We start from the raw sequence: 21,614 nt of genomic DNA, 5'->3' as shown, positions 1-21,614 counted from the left end.
TGCTGAACATTGTGTAATCCTCAGTGACCATCCTTACTTCTGAAGGTCATTGATGAAGCAGCTGAAGATGGTTGAGCCTGGTACATTACCCTGAGGAATACCTGCAAAGATGTCCTGGAGTTGTGATGACTGATCTCCAAGAATCTCAAGCATCTTTCTACATACTAGGTATGACACCAACCAGTGGAGAGTTTATGTCAATACCAATTGATTCCAGTTTCACTAAAGCTCCTTGATACCACATTCTGTTGAATGCGGCCCTGATGTTAATGACTATCACTCTCATCTCACCTCAGGAATTTAGTTCTTTTGTCCATGCTTGAACCAAGGCTGTAATGAGGTCAGGAGCTGAATGCCCCTGCGAAACCAAACTGGGCATCACTGAGCAGGTTATTGCTATGCAGGTGCTGCCCATTAGCCCTTAGTTCATTATTATTAGCATGTCCATTTAATTAAACAATTGTGATTTTCCCATATATTTACTGTTCCTTCCCACCAAACAAGCTTCCTCCCACTTCGAGAGAATTGTACTTGTACGTTGACTGCCTTGAGATGAACAAAACAGTGTGAGTTGCCGTTGAAATTCAATTCATTACATTCTACTTCAACGCTATGGCCCACTGAATCCCTCTCATTATTCTTGAACTAGCCAATGTTAGCATTCCTCTCCCCTCTGTTACCCTTTATCCTTTCCCATGACCTTTGACCTTATAATCATCACCCTCCAATGCCTCTTTTCCTTCTGATCCTAGACTCATTACCATTCCATGCCCATCCTGACTCTGAACCTTCCCATTATTTATATCACTTGTTCTGTCAGTTTCCATGTCCACCCATGAATCCATCCAATATCCAAATGTCGCTCTGTTCCTGCCACTCCATTGCATCTCTCTCACTGTGACTGTTCCTTACACTGCCCAGTGCACTCAGTTCAGATCATATTTCTCTACTGTAGGATCAGCTGTCCACTCTTATCTCTACTACTCCACTCACAGAACCCTTTCTCCCAAAATGCAAGGTCCTTCTTGCTCCCAAATGTCTGTGCAGTCTTTCCTTCCTTCCCTACCCCTCTCCTTGCCACAGAACCTCCTCAGCCAGCTTCCATTCCCTGGGCTCTTTAGACTGCCTCAACTTGGTCTCAATCATCACAATGTTATGCTTCTTCGAGGAGGGAAAAAATAGCAGCTACGACTTCCAACTCGGCAAGTAGCCTTGTCTGCTGCTTGAAGCTTACTTGCTGTCAGAAATCTGAAGGCACATCTGAAGGCTCATGGACAACGCAAACTGGAAGTGGAAATCAATGCAGAAAGCTTGTCTTTTAATTGGATGGTATGACATGCAAATGCATGCAACAGGGCTTCCAAAGCCTTATCATTTGGAAACTGGATTCCCTGAATTTATCTTATTTCATCCTGCCATCAGGAAGCTGACTTTTGTCTCCCACTCAATTTATTTCCCTCTGACCCCCCACCCACCCGGCTCTTGGGAGAAATAAGATTCCGCCCATCGCGCATCAAAGCTTTGACTGCTAATCTCAGAACTGCATGGGGCAGTTATGGACTTCAACTGAGAAAGGATGACCAACCACATCCAATCATCAATGCACTCAGTTAACTGGCATGCTCTTGAATGTATTAAATTGACATCTTAAACTCAAATGTCTGGAACAGTTTTGACTTCACAGCTGCTCTGTCAAGCACAACCAGTTGGCTGTCATCCAAGCCAACTTCCCACTGGACACTTGATGTTTAACACACACCTGCCAATTGGAATAATGAGGGAATGATGTCGCACTACCTGAACAAGATTATCCACCTGAGCTCGGAGACCATTCTTGTTCTGGCAGTCCCCAATGTTCCACAAAAATAAACAAGTAAAATATTTCTGTTACACAGCTCAGAGGTAAACAATCATTCCTGAATACCTGTCTCCCAAACAGTGGACTAATCCTTGTAAATAGCGAGTCATGACTTTTTAAACTGAAAAGCTGTTTTCAATCATCCAGAACAATAGAGCAAACAGGCATCTCCACAAAACATTAGTCAGCGTTGGAGTAGCAATAAGAAACCAGTTGGATTATGTGCAGGTATTTAAGCAAATCCAGGATATCTGGATATCCAGGTCACGTTCTCAGCTTCAGTCAGAAGGCTGCTGATTCACATTCTGTCCCAAGCAGTTAAGCATTAAAATATTTGGTGACATACCTTATTTCAGAGGAGATATTAAACCACAACACCAGACGAACTTTCAAGTGTGTGAAATATATGACAAAGCACAAATTCAAAGAATAGCAGAGGAGTTATCCATGCTCTCCGAGCCGATTTATTCGCAATATCAATAAAACAGCTGACCTGGCCAGCAAAACAATGCTGTTTATTGAATCTTGCTGTGTGTAAATTGGTTGCTTTATTTCCCATATTACAATATTGTAACTTCAAAAATGCTTGAGTGGTTTTTTTAAAGCACTTTTGGATGTGCTGAGGTTATGAAAGGTGTAATATGAAAGCAATGCATTTTTTTTTTGTTAATAGTATCTGTATGTAAGTCAGTGAAAGCCCTGAATGCACATCAGTGGAACAATACAGATGTCCAGGAATCGCACAAGCACAGAAGCAGTCTCTTCCAAATCTGCTGACTAGTAATCCTACATTGTCCTATATGAGACCATGGCAAAGGTTACTCTCCCTTCTCAACCGGTCTGCTGTCTTTAGAATCTTCTGGGTAATTCAAGATGGAGGACGGGAAAACAATTTGGCTGTAAGAACTGCTCCTTTTCTGAGCTACTTTAGGTGCTGGAGGTGATATCCTCGATTCCAGGAGCAGTAATTCCTGTTTTATATGCTGTTGCATTGTTTTGGAACTTTGGGAAAAAAAGTTCAAAATGGAGGAAGTTCAAAATGGACTTTTAAATGGAGGGAGACAGACAAAAGGCAGCGACCACATGGTCAGTGAGGGAGAGAAAGAAAGAAACCTACACTGCTGATTGACACAGCAGTGAATTTACACAATTACTGCCTTTTCTGTTGTACTTCATATAATTCTGGACATGGGAGTGCATCTAGGAAAATCTAGCAAACAGCGAAATTCACAGCTGATCTTAAAGGAACCAGTGTGAGCAAGCAGACAGCACAGGAACAGATAAATGTATAGTTTTATATGTGCAACCTTGCTGTAAGTCTAAAGTAGTGAGTAGATTATATTTTTTATTGAGAACTGTCTCTTCAATACATTTTAAAAACATAATCTAATCTAATCTAATCTAAATCTAATCTAAACCATAAGTACTATGTTAGCCTGAAGCATCGTTTTTTAGAGCAAAAGGACAGTGCTATTTTCTGGGTCTGTAGGTTGTGAAGAAGCAAAGGTGGTCTTTAGTAGAGGGATATGCTCTTCCTGTCAGATGTGGGAGTTTAGGAAGAGTTTCCATGTTACTGATGATTATGTCTGCAGGAAGTGTCTTTGGTTGCGAATCCTATCAGATTGCATGGATCGGTTAGACCAGCAGTCCGAGGCAATGAGGAATTTACGAAAGCTAAGGGGTGTGATGAAGGGCAATTACAGGAAAGGAGAAAAGCCCCAGATACTTTCAGGTAGATGGGTTAACTCCAGGAAAGGAGGAGTAGTAAGCAGTTAGTGAAGGAGTCTTTTGTGATTATCCTCATTTCAAATAAGTATACTGTTTTGGAAAATGTAGGGGCTCATGGACTCTCAGGAGAATATAGCACAAACAGCCAAATTTCTATTATCAAGTGAGGAGTACTCCAGTTCCAAGCAATCGATTGTGATGGGGACTCTCTGGTCAGAGGCACAGACAGGCATTTCTGTCGTCAGCATTGAAAAATCAAAATGGTGTGTTGCCTCTCTGGTGCCAGGATCAAGGATGTCACAGAGAGGGTGCAGAATGTTCTCAAAGAGGAGAGGGACCAGCAAGAGGTTATTGTATACCTTGGAACCAATGACATAGGAAGGGAAAAAGATGAGATTCTAAAGGGAAAATATAGAAAGTTCAGCAGGAATTTAAAAAGGAGGTCCTTGAGGGTAGTAATATCTGGACTACTTTCGGTGCTGCGAGCTAGTGAGGGTAGGAGTAGGAAGATAGAGCAGATGAATGTATGGCTGAGCAGCTAGTGTATGGGGAGTAGGGTTCACATTTTTGGATCATTGGAATCTCTTCTGGGGTACAAGTGACCTGTACAAGAGGATGGATTGCACCTGAATTGGAAGGAGACTAATATACTGGCAGGGCGTTTTGCTAGAGCTGCTCGGTAGAATTTAAACTAGTAAGGTAGGGTGGTGGGGCCCAGGGAAATAGTGAGGAAAGAGATCAATCTGAGACTGGTACAGTTGGAAAAAGGAGTGAGTCAAAGAGTCAGGATAAGCAGGAACAAAGCAGAGAACAAGGTAGCACTGATAAATTAAACTGCATTTACTTCAATGCAAGTGGCTTAACAGGGAAGGCAGATGACCTCAGGGCATGGTTAGGAACATGGGACAGGGATATCATAGCAATTACAGAGATGTGGCTCAGGGATGGGCAGGACTGGCAACTGAATGTTCCTGGATACAAATGCTACAAGAAGGATAGAAAAGGGGCAGGAGAGGAGGGGGAGTGGTGTTTTTGATAAGGGATAGCATTACATCTGTACTGAGGGAGGATACTCCTGGGAATACATCCAGGGAAGTTATTTGGGTGGAACTGAGAAATAAGAAAGGGATGATCGCCTTATTGGGATTGTATTATAGATCCCCTAATAGTCAGCAGGAAATTGAGAAACAAATTTGTAAGGAGATCTCAGCTATTTGTAAGAATAATAGGGTGGTTGTGGTAGGGGATTTTAATTTTCCAGACATAGACTGGGACTGCCATAGTGCTAAGGGTTTAGATGGAGAGGAATTTGTTAAGTGTGTACAAGACAATTTTCTGATTCAGCATGTGGATGTACCTACTAGAGAAGAAGCAAAACATGACCTCCTCCTGGGAAATAAGGCAAGGCAGGTGACTGAGTGCAAGTGGGGGAGCACTTTGGGACCAGCGACCAAAATTCTATTAGTTTTAAAAGAGAGATGGAGAAGGATAGACCAGACGAAGGCCAATTTTGACAGTATTATTGAAAAACTTTCAAAAGCTGATTGGGGACAGATATTTGCAGGTAAAGGGACAGCTGGAAAATGGGAAGCCTTCAGAAATGAGATAACGAGAGTCCAGAGACAGTATGTTCCTGTTACGGTAACAGGCAAGGCTGGTAGGTGTAGGAAATGCTGAGAGAATGGGGTATTGGTTAAGAAAAAGAAAGAAGCATATGTCAGGTATCGATCAATTGAATCCTTCAAAGAGTATAAAGGCAGTAGGAGCATACTTAAGAGGGAAATCAGGAAGAAAAAAAGAGGACATGGGATAGCTTTGGCAAATGAGATTAAGGAGAATCCAAAGGAATTTTATAAATGCATTAAGGAAAAAAGGGTAACTAGGGAGTGAGTAGGGCCCCTCAAAGATCAGCAAGGCAGCCCAAGTGTGGAGCCACAGGAGATAGGGGAGAAAATAAACGAGTATTTTACATCAGTGTTTACTGTGGAGAAAGACATAGAAGATATAGAATGTGAGGAAGTAGGTAGTGATATCTTGAAAAATGTCCATATTACAGAGGAGGAAGTGCTGGATGTCTTAACATGCGTAAAAGTGGATAAATCCCCAGGACCTGATCAGGTGTACCCTAGAACTCTGTGGGAAGCAAGAGAAGTGATTGCTGGGCTCCTTCTGAGACATTTGTAGCATTGATAGTCACAGATGAAGTGCCAGAAGACTGGATGTTGGCTAACGTGGTGCCACTGTTGAAGAAAGGTGGTAAGGACAAGCCATGGAACTATGGAACAGTGAGCCTGACATCTGTGGTGGTCAAGTTGTTGGAGGGAATCCTGAGGGGAGGGATTTACATGTATTTGAAAGGCAAGGACTGATTAGGGATAGTCAGCATGGCTTTGTGTGTGGGAAATAATGTCTCATGAACTTGATTGAGTTTTTTGAAGAAGTGACAAAGAGGACTGATGAGAGCAGAGTGGTAGACGTGATCTATATAGACTTCAGTAAAGCATTCGACAAGGTTCTTCATGGGAGACTGTTGGCAAGGTTAGATCTCATGGAATACGGGGAGAACTAGCCATTTGGATACAGAATTGGCTTGAAGATAAAAGACAGAGACTAGTGGTGGCAGGTTGCTTTTCAGATTGGAGGCCTGTGACCAGTGGTGTGCCACAAGGATCGGTGTTGGGTCATAGGAGGTATAGTTAGTAAGTTGGCAGAAGATACCAAACTTGAAGGTGTAGTGGGCCGTGAAGAAGGTTACCTCAGAGTACAATGGGATTTTGATCAGCTGGGCTGTGGAATGGCAGATGGAGTTTAATTTAAATAAATGTGAGGTGATGCATTTTTGAAAAGCAAATCAGAAAAGGACTTATACACTTAATAATAAGGTACTGGGGAGTGTTGCTGAACAAAGAGACCTTGAAGTACAGGTTCATAGTTCCTTGAAAGTAGAGTCATAGGTAGATAGGATAGTGAAGAAGGAGTTTAGTATGCTTTCCTTTATTGGTCATGTTGCAGCCATACAGGACATTGGTTATTGAATCATCATAGGTAGATAGGATAGTGAAGAAGGAGCATTGAGTATAGGTGTTGGGAGGTCATGTTGCAGCCATACAGGACATTGGTTATTGAATCATAGAATCCCTACAGTGTGAAAACAGGCCCTTCGGCCCAACAAGTCCACACAGACCCTCCAAAGAGTAACCCACCCAGACACATTCCCCCTACCTTTTATTTACCCCTGACTAATGCACCTAACCTACACATCCCTGAACACTCATAGCAATTTCTCACAGCCAATTCATATGACTTGCACATCTTTGGACTGTGGGAAGAAACCCACTTGGATGAAACCCACGCAGACAGTCACCCAAGGCTGGGATTGAACCCAGGTCCCTGGCATTGTGAGGCAGCAGTGCTAACCACTGAGCCACTGTTCCACCCCACTTGGTTTGGCCTCTTTGGAATATTGTGTGAAATTCTGGTCTCCTTCTTATTGGAAGGATGTTGTGAAATTTGAAAGGGTTCTGAAAAGATTTACAAGGATGTTGCCAGGGTTGGAGGATTTGAGCTATAGGGAGAAGCTGAACAGGCTGGGGCTGTTTTCCCTGGAGCGTTGGAGGCTGAGGGGGGATCTTATAGAGGTTTACAAAATTATGAGGGGTATGGGTAGGGTAAACAGGCAAAGTCTTTTCCCTTGTGTCGAGGAGGGCACAGGTTTAGGGTGAGAGGAGAAAGATATAAAAGAGGCTTAAGGGGCAACTTTTTCACACAGAGGGTGGACTATGGAATGAGCTGCCTGAGGAAGTGGTGGAAGCTGGTACAATTAATGCATCTAAAAAGCATCTGGATGGGTATATAAATAGGAAAGGTTTAGAAGGAAATGGGTCAAGTGCTGGCAAATGGGACTAAATTAGGTTGGGATATCTGGTCGGCATGAACAAGTTGGACCAAAGGATCTGCTTCCATGCTGTACATCTCTATGACTCTATACTCATAGCTTTGTTCAACTCCTTTTCACATTTGGCCAGTTGGAAGAAACCTATTCTCCTGCTTTGATTCTTAGTTACCTCATCTTAGCCTGTGTAGAATTTGTAATAGCTTCACTTTATACTCCCAAACATTACCTTTGGTGAATCCTTAAGATCTTACATTGGCACTCTCCTATTTTTCACATGCATGGTATCCCTTGTTCATAGCATCCAAATGATCAGTGTCTCATAATCTACTGTCTGCAAACCTCAGCTTATTCCTACCTCTGACGCTTGTGTCCTAATTCATACCATCTCCCATTCACCTCTCACCCCTGTTCTTGCTGACTTTAAATGACTCCCTGTCAAGCACTGTTTTAAAATCTTCATCCTTGCCTTCAAACCCCTTCATGGACTGGCCCCTCCCTAACTCTTTAACCACCTTCAACTCCACAAGGTCCTAAGATGTCTGTGTACCTCTTCTTCTGGTCTTTTGAATATCCCCAATTTTAATTACCCATCATTACAGACTGTGCCTCCAACTGCTGAAGCCTTAAACTTTGGAATACTCACTTTGACTATCAATGGATTTTTTTGATTTTAAGATATATCTCAAAAGCTATGTCATTGACCAAATGTTTAGTCACCTGTCCTAATTTCTTCTTATGTGGTTGAGTGTCATCTTTAGTTTTTATTGTGAGTGCCTCAGTGTGTTTTATTACATTCAAGGCACTGTACAGATAAGGTCATGTTGTAGTAAACTAAAATTAAATTGTGCGGATTTTCAGCAGATGTTATTCATTTGCTGTTGCTGAATGTAATAGCTCAGTGTTGCATTTAAGTGATGACGTAGCGACCAGATTACCATGAAATAATTTAATTTCATAGGACATAAAACTCAATGTTTTAAATCATTAGATCTTAACATGAAGAGTAATGTGAAAGAGTAAAAAGGTAGAAAAAATCTTTAGTGGGTTTCACTGTGTTGTGATTTGTTTTTAAATCCATAAACAAAACAACACATTAGTGAAAGGAACATTTAGGAATTGCATAGTATTGCAGACTAGAGCTGGTTAAGGTAAATTATTGTTTGATGATTTTAATCCTAGCTTCGCCTTTTGTCTCTTGTCCCATTAAGTAGCCAGAACAAGTGATCAACATGTTAAAAATGCAATCACTTTGTTACCCAGCAATGGAAGTGGCAACATGCTTTCCTTATAATGTTAGTCGAATACTCATCTGGAAATTTGTAAAGTTTTGTGAAGGAAACTCAAAGTTACTCTGAAGCACAGCAGAAGTAGTTGCTTTTAATACATCTCACAAAGGCAAATCACATGAAGTCATTGAGGATTTACTTAATCTTGACTGACATTTGCATAAAAAGGTTTTGTTTCCTCTTTCTTGGTGGGGGTGGGTGGTGGTAGAATGTTTCGACTTCATCAAGTGAAGAAATGGAAATGTTGGCGAATAAATACTGTCTCAATTTTTATCACAAAACACTTGCAGTCGAGTACAGCTACTCTGTGGCACTAATGTCACTGATCAAACATCTCAAAATACCTCAAAATACCTCCACAGGGCACTTTGAGACCAGCCAAATAAAGGTTTAATTCTTAAATGTTTTCCCCGTATCAGGAACATGTTTTTATTCCTTCTGAGGATATGCGTCTTGCTAGTGAGGTCAGCATTAATTTTCCATCCTTGGTTTTCCATGAGAAGAGAAAATGAGGTCTGCAGATGCTGGAGAGCAGAGATGGAAATGTGTTGCTGGAGAAGCGCAGCAGGTCAGGCAGCATCCAGGGAACAGGAGAATCGACGTTTCGGGCATTAGCCCTTCTTCAGGAGAAAGCAGCATTGACCTTTCTCTCGGAACTGCAGCAGTCAGTGTGGAGAAAATGTTCCCACAGTGGTGTGAAGCAGGGATTCCCAGGTTCTGATCCAGTGACAGTGAGGAAATGGTGACATGTGTCCAAGTCAGGATAATGTGTGGTTTGGGGAGGAAGCAGGGAAGTGATGCTGTTCCCCTGCAACCTGCTGCTCTTGCTCTGCTCTGTGCTGTCAAAGAAACATTGGTGAGTTGTTGCAGCAGATTGTATGTATTGCAGGCCCTGGTCGTGCCTGCTGATCAGGCAGGTTGCTTTATGCTGCTTGGTTTTGAACTTCTTCACGACTAGATTATTATCAATGGCTGTATTCAATTATTTATTCCTGGAATACAAACAACATCAGAAAAACAATATTTATTCCCCCCTCCATAATTGCTGAGGGCAGTAAAGGGTAAACTGAATATGATGGTACTGGAACTTTATATATGCCAAACAAGGTCAGAGACAATAATGAACTGCTTGGGGTTTCTATGAAAATTCAAGCAGCTTTTCAGGGGCAGAAAGGAATCTCAGAGCTAATTGGCAAAATGCGGTCATTTCATCTGCCACTAGCAAATATTGCCAGCTTCATCGAATGCAATTTCACAACACACCACAGTGAAAGCATCAACTCACAAGCTCTGAGTTCCAAGCCCAGGACTATGACCGCTAGGTTATCGCATGAAATCAAAATACTGCAGATGCTAAATCTCAAACATCAACAAATACTCAGCAAGTCAGGCAAGTATCTGTGGAGAGAGAAACTAAATCAACATTTCAGGTCAAAAACCTTTTATCAGAATCAAACAACGTGAGATTAAGTCCAACTCTAGTGCCATAAGTGCAAAGGCTAGGTTGTCACTGTAACACAATACCAAAAGAGTGCTGAACCCATGAAAATGCCAACCTTTGAATGAGACATGGAACCAAGGCCATCTTCTCTCAGAGGGATGTAAAACATTTCATGACAGTATTCTGCAGCCAATATTAACAACATTAAAACAGATAATCTGGTTTATTATCCCATTGCTCCTTATGTGTCTTTGCTGGGCGCACAATTGATTTTCATGCTTCCAAATTACAAAAGTGCCAACTTCATTTACTGCAAAGTGTGTTGGGACACGCTGCACTCATGAAAGTCACTATATAAATGCAAATCTTTATTTCTTTTCATTAGGATTCTAAAGTTAGTTAATGATCTTATAAATTGTGTTTGGAGTTTCAAACCAACTGTTATAATATTGCTGACTTTCTTTTGTATGTATGATCATTTTCAAGTCCTCTCAATTTTGCTTTCGCCAATTCCCATTTCTGCACAGGACACAGTCTATCCTCCAACCACATGATGTTTGCAAAATGATTTTGCAAATAACAGAATTCTCTTCTACGATGATGGTGCAAGTTGATCTATTCTGTTTCAGGCATCCAATACCTCTGTGACTGACTAATGCACTGTGAAGCATTAGGAAGGAGATGAATGCTTTCTGCATTATTAATATCCCATTGAATTAGAACATGTAGGCCCTTTTTGTGGTCCCACTGAAAACCATTTTCAGTACCTGGAGCTGCACTTTATTTATTAATCTAAATAGTTTGGATATGTGGTATAATAAGAAAATAACTAATGAATGGATAACGTGGCGAAGAATGAAGGAGTCAAACAGCCCTGCTAATAACAGAATCTCAGCTTTAGTTCTCAGCCTTTTGTGTTATGCAGTAATTTTCCATTCGAAGATAGCTAGGGCCCCCTACTGAAAAATGAATAGCAAGCACTCCCCCACTGCAGTGGTTACAGAAGAGCAATAAATAAACCGCCCTCAATGGAAAATGTTCATAAATGTAGTAATTCTAAGTATATTTTAATCACCTTCACTTTTGAGTGATTAATACAAGTGTTTCACATAATGAAAAGCAACTGGAAAAAGAAAGGAGATGTGCAATATAGCAGTCTATGTGCCTCATTAAATGCACAGTGAATGTACAATTATAGCTGATATCTGTGCACTTTCTAATATCATTGCTTTATCTGAGGCTCATTTTAACAGGATATTGTTGATAAACACGTTTTATCCAGATACAAAGATAAAACGCAAGCTGATCTGGGGTGTTCAGATTTGCTGCTATGCGGAATTTTATTTCTCAGCATTCCTTCCCATATGAATTTCCCACTTAAAAACCTAGGTTTGAAAAATAAGGAGAATAGATCTCAACACACAGTGGGCCTTACAGTGAATTTCTCTGCATAAAAAATGGCACTTTCTCTAATCGATCCACGCTCTGCCATTGTCTCTACAAAGGGCAGCTGTGCTAAGAGTCATTGTTTTGCAGCAATATTTAAAGTGCTAATGTATTCTACTTCACAAATCTGATAAGAACATTTGGGTTAGATTTTATTTTTCTGGATGTGATTCACAGTGTAAGAATGTTTACAATATTTGTACTTACTTATTACACTTAATTGACATACCAAGGACTATTACAGTACATGCATATAGCATCAAAACAAAAATTGCAACCAATGCATTTCATCAATGAGCTACAATATGCTCTCAATTCAAGTAACAGTTTAATCATAGGTCGCTACCATCCATCAATGTGATAACTGCTGGATTTATAACATTGCATAACTCAGGCCAACATCAATGCACATTTATACAGCACCTTAAATGTAATAAATCATCTCAAAATACTTGACAGGTACACAATATGACAAATGTTATCACTATGCCAGTGATATTAAGATGGGTGAACTAGTCAAAGATGTACATTTTACAGAAGAACTTAAGGGAAGAAGAGAGAGGTCATGGGCTGTATTTTGTGCTGGGACAACCAACCGGTATTGCATTAGTCTCAGAAAACATTGGATTGTTGTATAAGTTCATCCCCTGTCCCCTATGGATTAGAAGAAGGTTTTCTGGAGGTGTTTCCTCACTAAATTTTGCAGGCAATTGCCTTTCAAATTCACGGAAAAGAATTGCTTCATCACAAAGAAGGAGGACTTTTGCTTCTTCATCTGCTTCAAATAGAAATTATCCAGACTAAAAAAGTACAATTAGCCATTATTTTCCTGATGCTTGTTCCCTGTGAAAAGCCTTGTTTCCAAGGACAAAGACATTTTCTTTGGATGTAGAGCTTATACTGCTCCTGTCCCTGGGTGCAGGAAAGTTGGAACTATGTAAATGAAGGACAGGGGACAGGGCATGAACACATACAACATGTGACTAATGCAATATTAGTTGATTGCCCCAACACAAAATACAGCCCATGACCTGGCCCATCCTGCCTAACTTTCACTTGAAATACATTCTTAATGCTCCCCCCCCACATCAATCACAGAATGTTGAAGTCTAGCGCAGGGACCCCGAATCAGACTTTCATTCTGTGGTCACTGTTCTGAGATCCACTTCATTTTCTGCTCCTCCTGTCATTGTCAGGCTCTCTGGCAGGCTAAACCTGGGCATCAAGTGTATGTTATGGCCAATCACTTCCCGACCCATCCTGGGGAAATGTAGCCTTTCGATAGAAGACACTTAATGGTAGAATCCTGGTGAGTGTTGCCGAACAAAGAGACCTTTGGGTGCAGGTTCATAGTTCCTTGAAGGTGAAATCACTGATAGACAAAGTAGCAAAGGCAGCATTTGGTACATTTGCCTTTATTGGTCAGTGATTGAGTATAGGAATTTGGAGGTCATGTTGCAACTGTACAGGACATTGGTTAGGCCACTTTTGGAATATTGCATTCAGTTCTGGTCTCCCTGATAGAGGAAAAATGTTGTTAAAATTGAAAGAGTGCAGAAGAGATTTACAAGGATGTTACTGGGATTGCAGGGTTTGAGCTATAGGGAGAGGCTGAACAGGCTGGGGCTGTTTTCCCTGGCGCATCAGAGGCTGAGGGGTGACCTTATAGAGATTTATAAAATCATGAGGGGCATGGATAGGATAAATAGACAATGTCTTTTCCTTAGAGTAGGGGAGTCCAAAACTAGAGGGCATAGGTTTAAGGTGAAAAGGGAAATACATAAAAGGGATGTAGGGCAAATGTTTCCATGCAGAGGGAGGTGTGTGTACAGAATGAGCTGCCAGAGGAAGTGATGGAGGCTGATACAATTACAACATTTAAAAGACATTTGGATAGGTATATGAATAGGAAGGTTTTAGAGGGATATGGTCCAAATGTAGTCAAATGGGACTAGGTCAAATAGGGAAGTCTAGTCAGCACGGATAAGTTGGACCGAAGGGACTGTTTCCGTAGTGCATAACTCTATGACATAAGCAACACCAAAAAGCTTGACCTCAGCACTATTGAATCAGAATGTTGCTCGACAGAAATAGACCATTTAACCCATTGAGGCAGCACTGGGATTTCTATACAAACCATGTAATCTAATCTCAGTCTCTTAAGTACTATATGTTTTTCTTTCTACAAGCAATGACCTACCTGCATTTTTAAAAGTATTCTTAAGATTGGCACTTCCTGCTAACTGGTCCAGCATTGCTACACAAGAATGGTGCAAGCGGTGCATCCCCTGAATGAGCCAAGGGCTATCTTGATCTCGCACAGTAGAAATGGTTTATGTAATGCCAAAGTCCCAAAATTGAGCAGCAAATCAGCAAGTAGAAAGGCAACAATTCGAGTGAGGCTGAAAAGTGGACCCTAAAGCATTAGTGTTATTAAAGGGGTAGGCACTAAACATCCAAGTAAGGTCTTCCTTTGATATAATTGCAAAGTGTGTGAAGGGATGGGGTACAGAGGAGTAGCTGGCCTGTGTACACCACAGGGGAGTGGGTGTGATGCTGGGCTTGAGAAGGTGGAGCAGTGGCTGCGGAGAGAGAAAGGTCTGTACTGTGCCTTCTGCCATGTAGGAGCTGGATTGCATAATGTTCCTCAGAGGAAACAGTGGCTTTCTGTTGGATTGGCCAGTACACCCAGTCTCTGAGTGTTCTTGCATGTTAGAGTTCTCCTGCATGCTGCCCCACTGAGATGCTCACTTGCTGCCTTGCCTTCAGAGAAGCTGACAAATAAGCCAACCTTTACCTCCATTTGGTCACATCCCATCATAGAATCCCTACGGTGTGGAAACAGGCCATTTGGCCAAACAAGTCCACACCGACCCCACCAAAGAATATCCCTCCCAGACTCATTCCTCTACATTTCCCCTGATTAATCACCTAACCTACATATCCCTGAACACTATGGGCAATTTATCACAGCCAATTCATCCTGACCTGTACAACTTTGGACTGTGGGAGGAAACTGGAGCACCTGGAGGAAACCCACGCCGACACGGGGAGAATGTGCAAATTCCACACAGTCAGTCACCTGAGGCTGGAATTGAACCCAGGTCCCTGGCACTTTGAGGCAACAGTGCTAACCATTGAGCCACAGGCCGCCCCGTGTGATTCACTTGAGCTGATGCCATCTCTGTTCTAGTTTTCATGGTACACACAATGGCAACAGATACAAGAAAGAGGAAGATGGGTTACAGTCAGGGACAGAAAGGGAACTGGCAGGCAGTGCAGGGATCCCCTGTGGCCGTTCCCCTCAATAACAAATATACCGTTCTGGATACTGTTAGGGGGGATGCCTTACCAGGGGTAAGCCATGGGGTACAAGTCTCTGGCACAGAGTCGGTTCCTGTTGCTCAGAAGGGAAGGAGGAAGAGGAGCAGAGCATTAGTCATTGGGGACCCCATAGTTAGGGGACAGGTAGGAGGTTCTGTGGGAACAAGAGGGACTCACAGTTGGTGTGTTGCCTCCCAGGTGCCAGGGTCTGTGATATCTCTGATCATGTTTTTGGGATCCTTGAGGGGGAGGGGGGCAGCCCCAAGTCGTGGTCTACATAGGCACTAACAACATAGACAGGAAAAGGGATGGAGATTTACGGCAGAAATTCAGGGAGCTAGGATGGAAGCATAGAGCAAGGACAAACAGAGTTGATATCTCTGGTTTGTTCCCCGTGCCATGTGCTAGCGAGGTGAGGAATAGGGAGAGAGAGGAGTTGAACACGTGGCTACAGGGATGGTGCAGAGGGAGGGTTTTAGATACCTGGATAATTGGAGCTCTTTCTGGAGTAGGTGAGACCTCTACAAACAGGATGGTCTACACCTGAACCAGAGGGGTGCCAATACCCTGGAGGGGGAGATTTGTTAATGCTATTCGGAAGGGTTTAAACTAATTCAGCAAGGGGATGGGAACCTAAATTATAATTCCAGCATCCAGGAGGTTGAGAGTAGTGAGGTCAGAAATATGGTTTCAAGGTCACAAGAGTTCACTGGCAAGTAGGAAGGCGGTTTGAAGTGTTGCTACTTCAAAGCCAGGAGCATCCAGAATAAGGCGGGTTAACCTGCTGCATGGGTTGGTACCTGGGACTTTGATGTTGTGCCCATTTTGGATACATGGATAGAGCAGGGACAGGAATGGTTGCTACAGGTTCTGGGATTTAGATGTTTCAGTAAGAACAGAGAGGGGAATGTATGGCATTGTTACTCAAGGACAGTTTTACAGTAGCAGAAAGGACATTTCTGGACTCATCTACTGAGGTCGTATGGGCTGAGGTTAGAAACAGGAAAGGAGAGATTACACTTTTGGGAGTTTTCTATAGGCCTCCAAATAGTTCCAGAGATGTCGAGGATAGGATAGCAAAGATGATTCTGGATAAGAGTGAGAGTAACAGGGTAGTTGTTATGGGAGACTTTGACTTTCCAAATATCAATTGGAAATACTATAGTTCGAGTACTTTAGATGGGTCAGTTTTTGTCTGATGTGTGCAGGAGGGTTTTCTGAGACAGTATGTGGACAAGCCAACAAGGCACAAGGCCACATTAGATTTGGGACTGGGTAATGAACCTAGCCAAGTGTTAGATTTGGACATATGTGAGCATTTTGGTGATAGTGACCACAATTCGGTTATGTTTACTTTATCGATGGAGAGGGATAGGTATAAAACGCAGGGCAAGAGGTATTGCTGGGGAAAAGGCAATTAGGCAAGATTTAGGATGCATAGGATGGGGAAGGAAACTGTAGGGGACACAATTGGAATGTGGAGCTTATTCAAGGAACAGCTACTGAGAGTCCTTGATAAGTATGTACTGGTCAGGTAGGCAGGAAGTTGTTGGGCAAGGGAGCCATGATTTACTAAACAAGTTAAATCTCTTATCAAGAGGAAGAAGAAGGCTTATGTTAGGGTGAGACATGAAGGCTCATTTAGACATTTGAGAGTTACAGGTTAGCCAGGAAAGAACTAAAGGGAGAGCTAAGAAGAGCCAGGAGGAGACGTGAGAAGTTGTTGACAGATAGGATCAAGGAAAACCCTAAAGCTTTCTGTAGCTATAACAGGAATAAAATAATGACTAGAGAAAGATTAGAGCCAACCAAAGATAGTAGTGGGATGTTGTGCGTGGAGTCCGAGGAGATAGGGAAAGCTCTAAATGAATGTTCATTTTCAGTATTCAGATTGGAAGGATGTGGAAGCTTTGGAAAGGGATCAGAGGAGATTTATTAGGATGTTGCCTGGTATGGAGAGAACTTATGAGGAAAGACTGAGGGACTTGAGGCTGTTTTTGTTAGAGAGAAGAAGATTGAGAGGTGACTTAATTGAGACATATAAGATTATCAGAGGGTTAGATAGGGTGGACAGTAACAGTCTTTTTCCTTGGATGGTGATGGCTAGCATGAGAGGACATAGCTTTAAATTGAGGGGTGATAGATGTCAGAGGTAGTTTCTTTAATCACAGAGGAGTTGGAGTAAGGAATGTAGTGCCTGCAACAGTTGTAGACTCGCCAACTTTAAGGGCATTTAAATAGTCATTGGATAAGCATATGGATGAAAATGGAATAGTGTAGGATAGATGGGCTTCTGATTGGTGCCACAGGTCAGCGCAACATCGAGGGTCGAAGGGCATGTACTGCGCTGTAATGTTCTATGTTCTATGCTGTATCTGACTTGGCAGTTGGCTAAGCCTCTTCATGCCTCACTCTCCTTCCTCCTCCTGACTGGGTCAGCTATGACTGGGCAGACAGCAATGCTGGGGTGTGTGAAAGCAAAACTCAGAAGCAGAAGGCATTTGTGTGAGGTGGATGGGAAGCACGTCCATAATGGAGCCTGGGTGAAAACTAAGCAGGCCATATCCTGATGAACAATCAGTCAGTGCCCACTGCAGGAGGGAGTCTGGGGGGGGGGGGGGGGGGTTGAGGGGTTGATGAGGTAGGGGGTGTGGCCCAAAGAATCATTCAAAACCCCTACAAACCTCCCTGTACAGCACTCTGCGACACAGCAAGCATGAGCAGCCATTTAACAAATTTTACCACAATAAATTTTTCAAAGACTTTGCTCTGTGAAAGGCAGTGAAAGCAGACAGAATGTTACAGTGGAGTGTGGCCCTCAAATCAGGTCAAAATGGAGCCTGACGATGCAACGTCAAGACATTATAGGGCATGTTACTCAAGAGGCCTCTCATTCCAAAAGACACCAGACACAGGTTCTTCTTTCTATGGAACTTTGTTTCTTTCTGGTCACAGGATGAGAGTAAGCTGGGAGTTGAGAAGGACATGGCATGATCCTCAATGCTACGGGCATCATTATAGCTGTTTCTGTATTGTCAAGAGCTATCTTTGTGCCCCACAGGTTCTTTGTGCTATCTTACCCTGTAAAAATGAGGGCAGAATGTTACTGGCTGGAAGCTGGAGGCATGTGGAAGTGGTATGTGAGATGGAGTATGAGGTTGGCAGCATTGATAGGTACGTGAGGATGATGCAAAATATCTGGATGATAAGCCTTACTCTGAATGCCAGGGAATGTTGCTGGGTGAGGGCTGAGAATGGGTGCCTTTCACAGTATGAAAGGTCAGTGGTGTGTGGGTGGGTGGGAATGATAGTCATAAAATAGTCTAAAAGCAGTGATATCAAAAAAGATTGGCTGAGTTTGACAAACCCCTTGTGGTAGCTAATTAGACTGCAGCCTGGCACTCACAAGCAGAATCCAGAGCTGCCCACCAATCATTTGCTTACAATCTTTTCTGAGTGCAATTCTTGCAGATCTCCTGGCACCCATACAACCATGGCATCGCTCCCTTTGATTGCGTACACTGTGAGTACCTCCATTGCTGCATCTGTTAGGCTGGTACTCAGGATCTGTCACAGTATTCATTTTGTATAGATGATGTATTGTAGCAGTGCTCTGTGCAGCTTCCCTTTACAGAATGACCTTTTTTTTAATGAAGAGCAGTCTGGCTACACCACATGAGCAACAGACACTGCTATATCCTCCTGCTGTGTGCAGAGACTGCAGACAGCTTGGATGAGTAGGAGGATATAGTGCTGGAGGTATTCGGGTCACTGCTACTCTTAAGCAGAGAGCGGGCACACAAAAATAGCACGGGGCCCACCTCAATCTGTGAGCACGCAAGCAAGATCCTGAGTCACCACCTCCACACTCCAAAAACCGGTAAAAATCTTTGAGCCAGTAATCTCTTGGGTCCAGTGAAGGTGGTGGTAAAAGCATGGAGGAGGGATGGTTGGTGGTGATAAGCTGGCTCAGGACTGATGGATTCTCTTTAAACAATATCTTTCTTTTTATTTCCTTATTCTTAAATGATTCAAAATGGCATCAAACCATGGCGACAACTGAAAGCTTTTCACTGTACTTTAGTTTCTCCTTGCTGTAAAATACACATGACAATAAAATCATTCATTCAGTCAGTTGGAGGCTGCCTAATATTAATTGCATAATACCTATGCCCATCAAACATATTGGGCCTTAAGAAAACACAGTTAGAATTTGTCGCAAATAGAAAGCAAGATTTTCAATCATGGTGTACCTTTTATGATCATAGGACATCTTAAAGTGCATTAAAAACAAGAGAGTGTGCTTACTGCTTCATGTAAGTACATAGCTGCCAATTTTCACAAGGCTTTATCACACTAACAGCAATGTGATAATGACCAGATAATCTCTTTTAGAGATGTTGGTTAAGGGATAAATATAGGTTAGTGCAGTATAGAGAACAAGTCTTTTTCAAAATATTGCCATGTCATTTTTTATATCTGCCTGAAAGGGCAAATGGGATCTTGGTTAATTCCAAAGAAAGCCCTGTGGAAGTATTAATGAGGGACAGACTGAACTTTATATGTTTAGAGTCACAGTTAAGAGAATATCACAGTACTCGAGCTAAAATAATTTTTCGTTAAGCCACTCATAGGCAAAATGGACAGAATTTTGAAAAGTAAAACAGACATACAGGAAGTAAATTTCTTTTTGGTATCAGCAAAATGAGCGGCTATTAATTAGAGTGCGCAGAATAAAAACGATAAATGAGTGTCAGGTCTGTATATCCAGCTCCCTTCCCAACAGTGTGGTCAAACTATTGAGAGGCTCAAACTAATCATAATCAGGTTTAGTATAGTATATAAATTCTGAATGCAAGGAATCTAGAAATAACAATGTCTTCAATATTAACCCAGTCACACTATAGTTTCAAAGTATTATCACCCGATTGAATAACCCGTAGTATTCAGTGAAGCCTTTCCAGATCACTATTCAAGCTGGACCATACAGAGAGGGATAAGGACTGGTACTTGGACTCTTGAATTCAGTGATGACATGGGTAAATGCAAGTTTCAAAGTATACAATATTGGATTAATTATTTTAGGCTAAAAATCCATTTTCTTTGTTTTTGTCAAGTTGTTAGTCTGAGGTGACGGTGATGAATGTGAAGAAATGGAAGTTGAAGCAAGCTGCAAAGCTTTTGTACATGTGGAAGTGTAGATATAGCACTTTAACAGTCTAGAAATAACAAGCTATGTACGTCACCCATTAGCGGCTGATACTAATAATGTTAATTAAGCTTTAAGTGCCTCACAAAAGTAGCACCTTCCTGTGGATAATGATTTGCATCTGCACACCTGCAGAATGATGCTAAAACTATGTCTCCATCCATGATTGGTTTATATAAAAGATACATAAGAATGACACTAATAATGGAGGCATCAACAAAGGAAATAGCAAACTGATGAGAACGGCGTTTATATAGTTTCAGACAGCTTGTTATCTGAAGTGGATTTTAATTAGCTATTTTCTACCTAGCAAACGAGCAAATTAGTCAGAGCCATAAATAAGCATTGGCAATCTGCCCCATAGTGAAACAACTTGAGCAGAGTAAATGACGTGAGTTCAGATAAGCTACTCTTTTAAGGAAACCTGAATATAATAGCAACTTGAGTTTTGATTAAATACCCTTCCTTTTATTGAAGTAATGAGAGGTTTGACAAAGGTACAGTCATTGATGTTGTGTAAATGGACCTTCAAAAGGTGTTTAGTGTATTACTACAACCTTGCGAGCAACATGGGATTAAAGGGGTAGTAGCTACATGGATATGCAGTTGGTTAAGGGACAGAAAGCAATTGCAGTGTTGAACAATCCTTTTTGGACTGGACATAAGTACACCATTATGTCCCATATAGTTTCATACCAGAACCAATGGTCTTTCTGCTCCTGATTAATGACTTGGACTGAATTATACAGGGCATAAATTGAAAGTTTGAAGATGGCAATAAATTTGCAAATGTAATAAACAGTAATGAGGGTTAAAACAGATTCAGGAAGACATAAGCAATCTGGTGAAATGGATGAGTGTGTAGAAAATGGGGAGCATAAGAACAGAAAATGCTGGAAACATATATTGGATTAGGCAATGCCTGTGGACAAAGAAAGAGGGCCAATGTTTCAGGTTAAGGAAAGCCAGGAGTAAAAAATTTATTAATTTATAAGCAACTGCAAACTAATATAGGCCAGAATTTCCAGGCGTTGAATAAAAATGTCAGACTTCACAATGCATTAGAAGTATAAACAGTGTAATATGTGAACACTGCGTATGGTGTGAAGATTTACCTTTCCACCAGGTTCTTTCAATTTCATACGGTGGGAGATTGGCAAAATCCAGGGAGAAATTGGGCAATTGCCTATTATTAGCTATTTATGCTGTTTCTGCAGGGGTTCATTGCTGAAGAATTGGCAAGCAAATAGGACTGGATTGCTCATTCCCTTGAGCTTCTACCATTATTTAATTCCATCATGACTGATCTGCACTTCAACTTCATGTACCAGCTTTTGTTTGATATCCCATGATCCACCTACTTAATAAAATTCTATGGATTTCCGTCTGGAAACCATCAATTGGAGCAGCATCCATAGCCTATTAGG

This window comes from Chiloscyllium plagiosum, chromosome 29, assembly GCF_004010195.1.
Source record: "Chiloscyllium plagiosum isolate BGI_BamShark_2017 chromosome 29, ASM401019v2, whole genome shotgun sequence".
NCBI classification, from domain to species: Eukaryota; Metazoa; Chordata; class Chondrichthyes; order Orectolobiformes; family Hemiscylliidae; genus Chiloscyllium; species Chiloscyllium plagiosum.
This window is presented reverse-complemented; position numbering follows the sequence as displayed.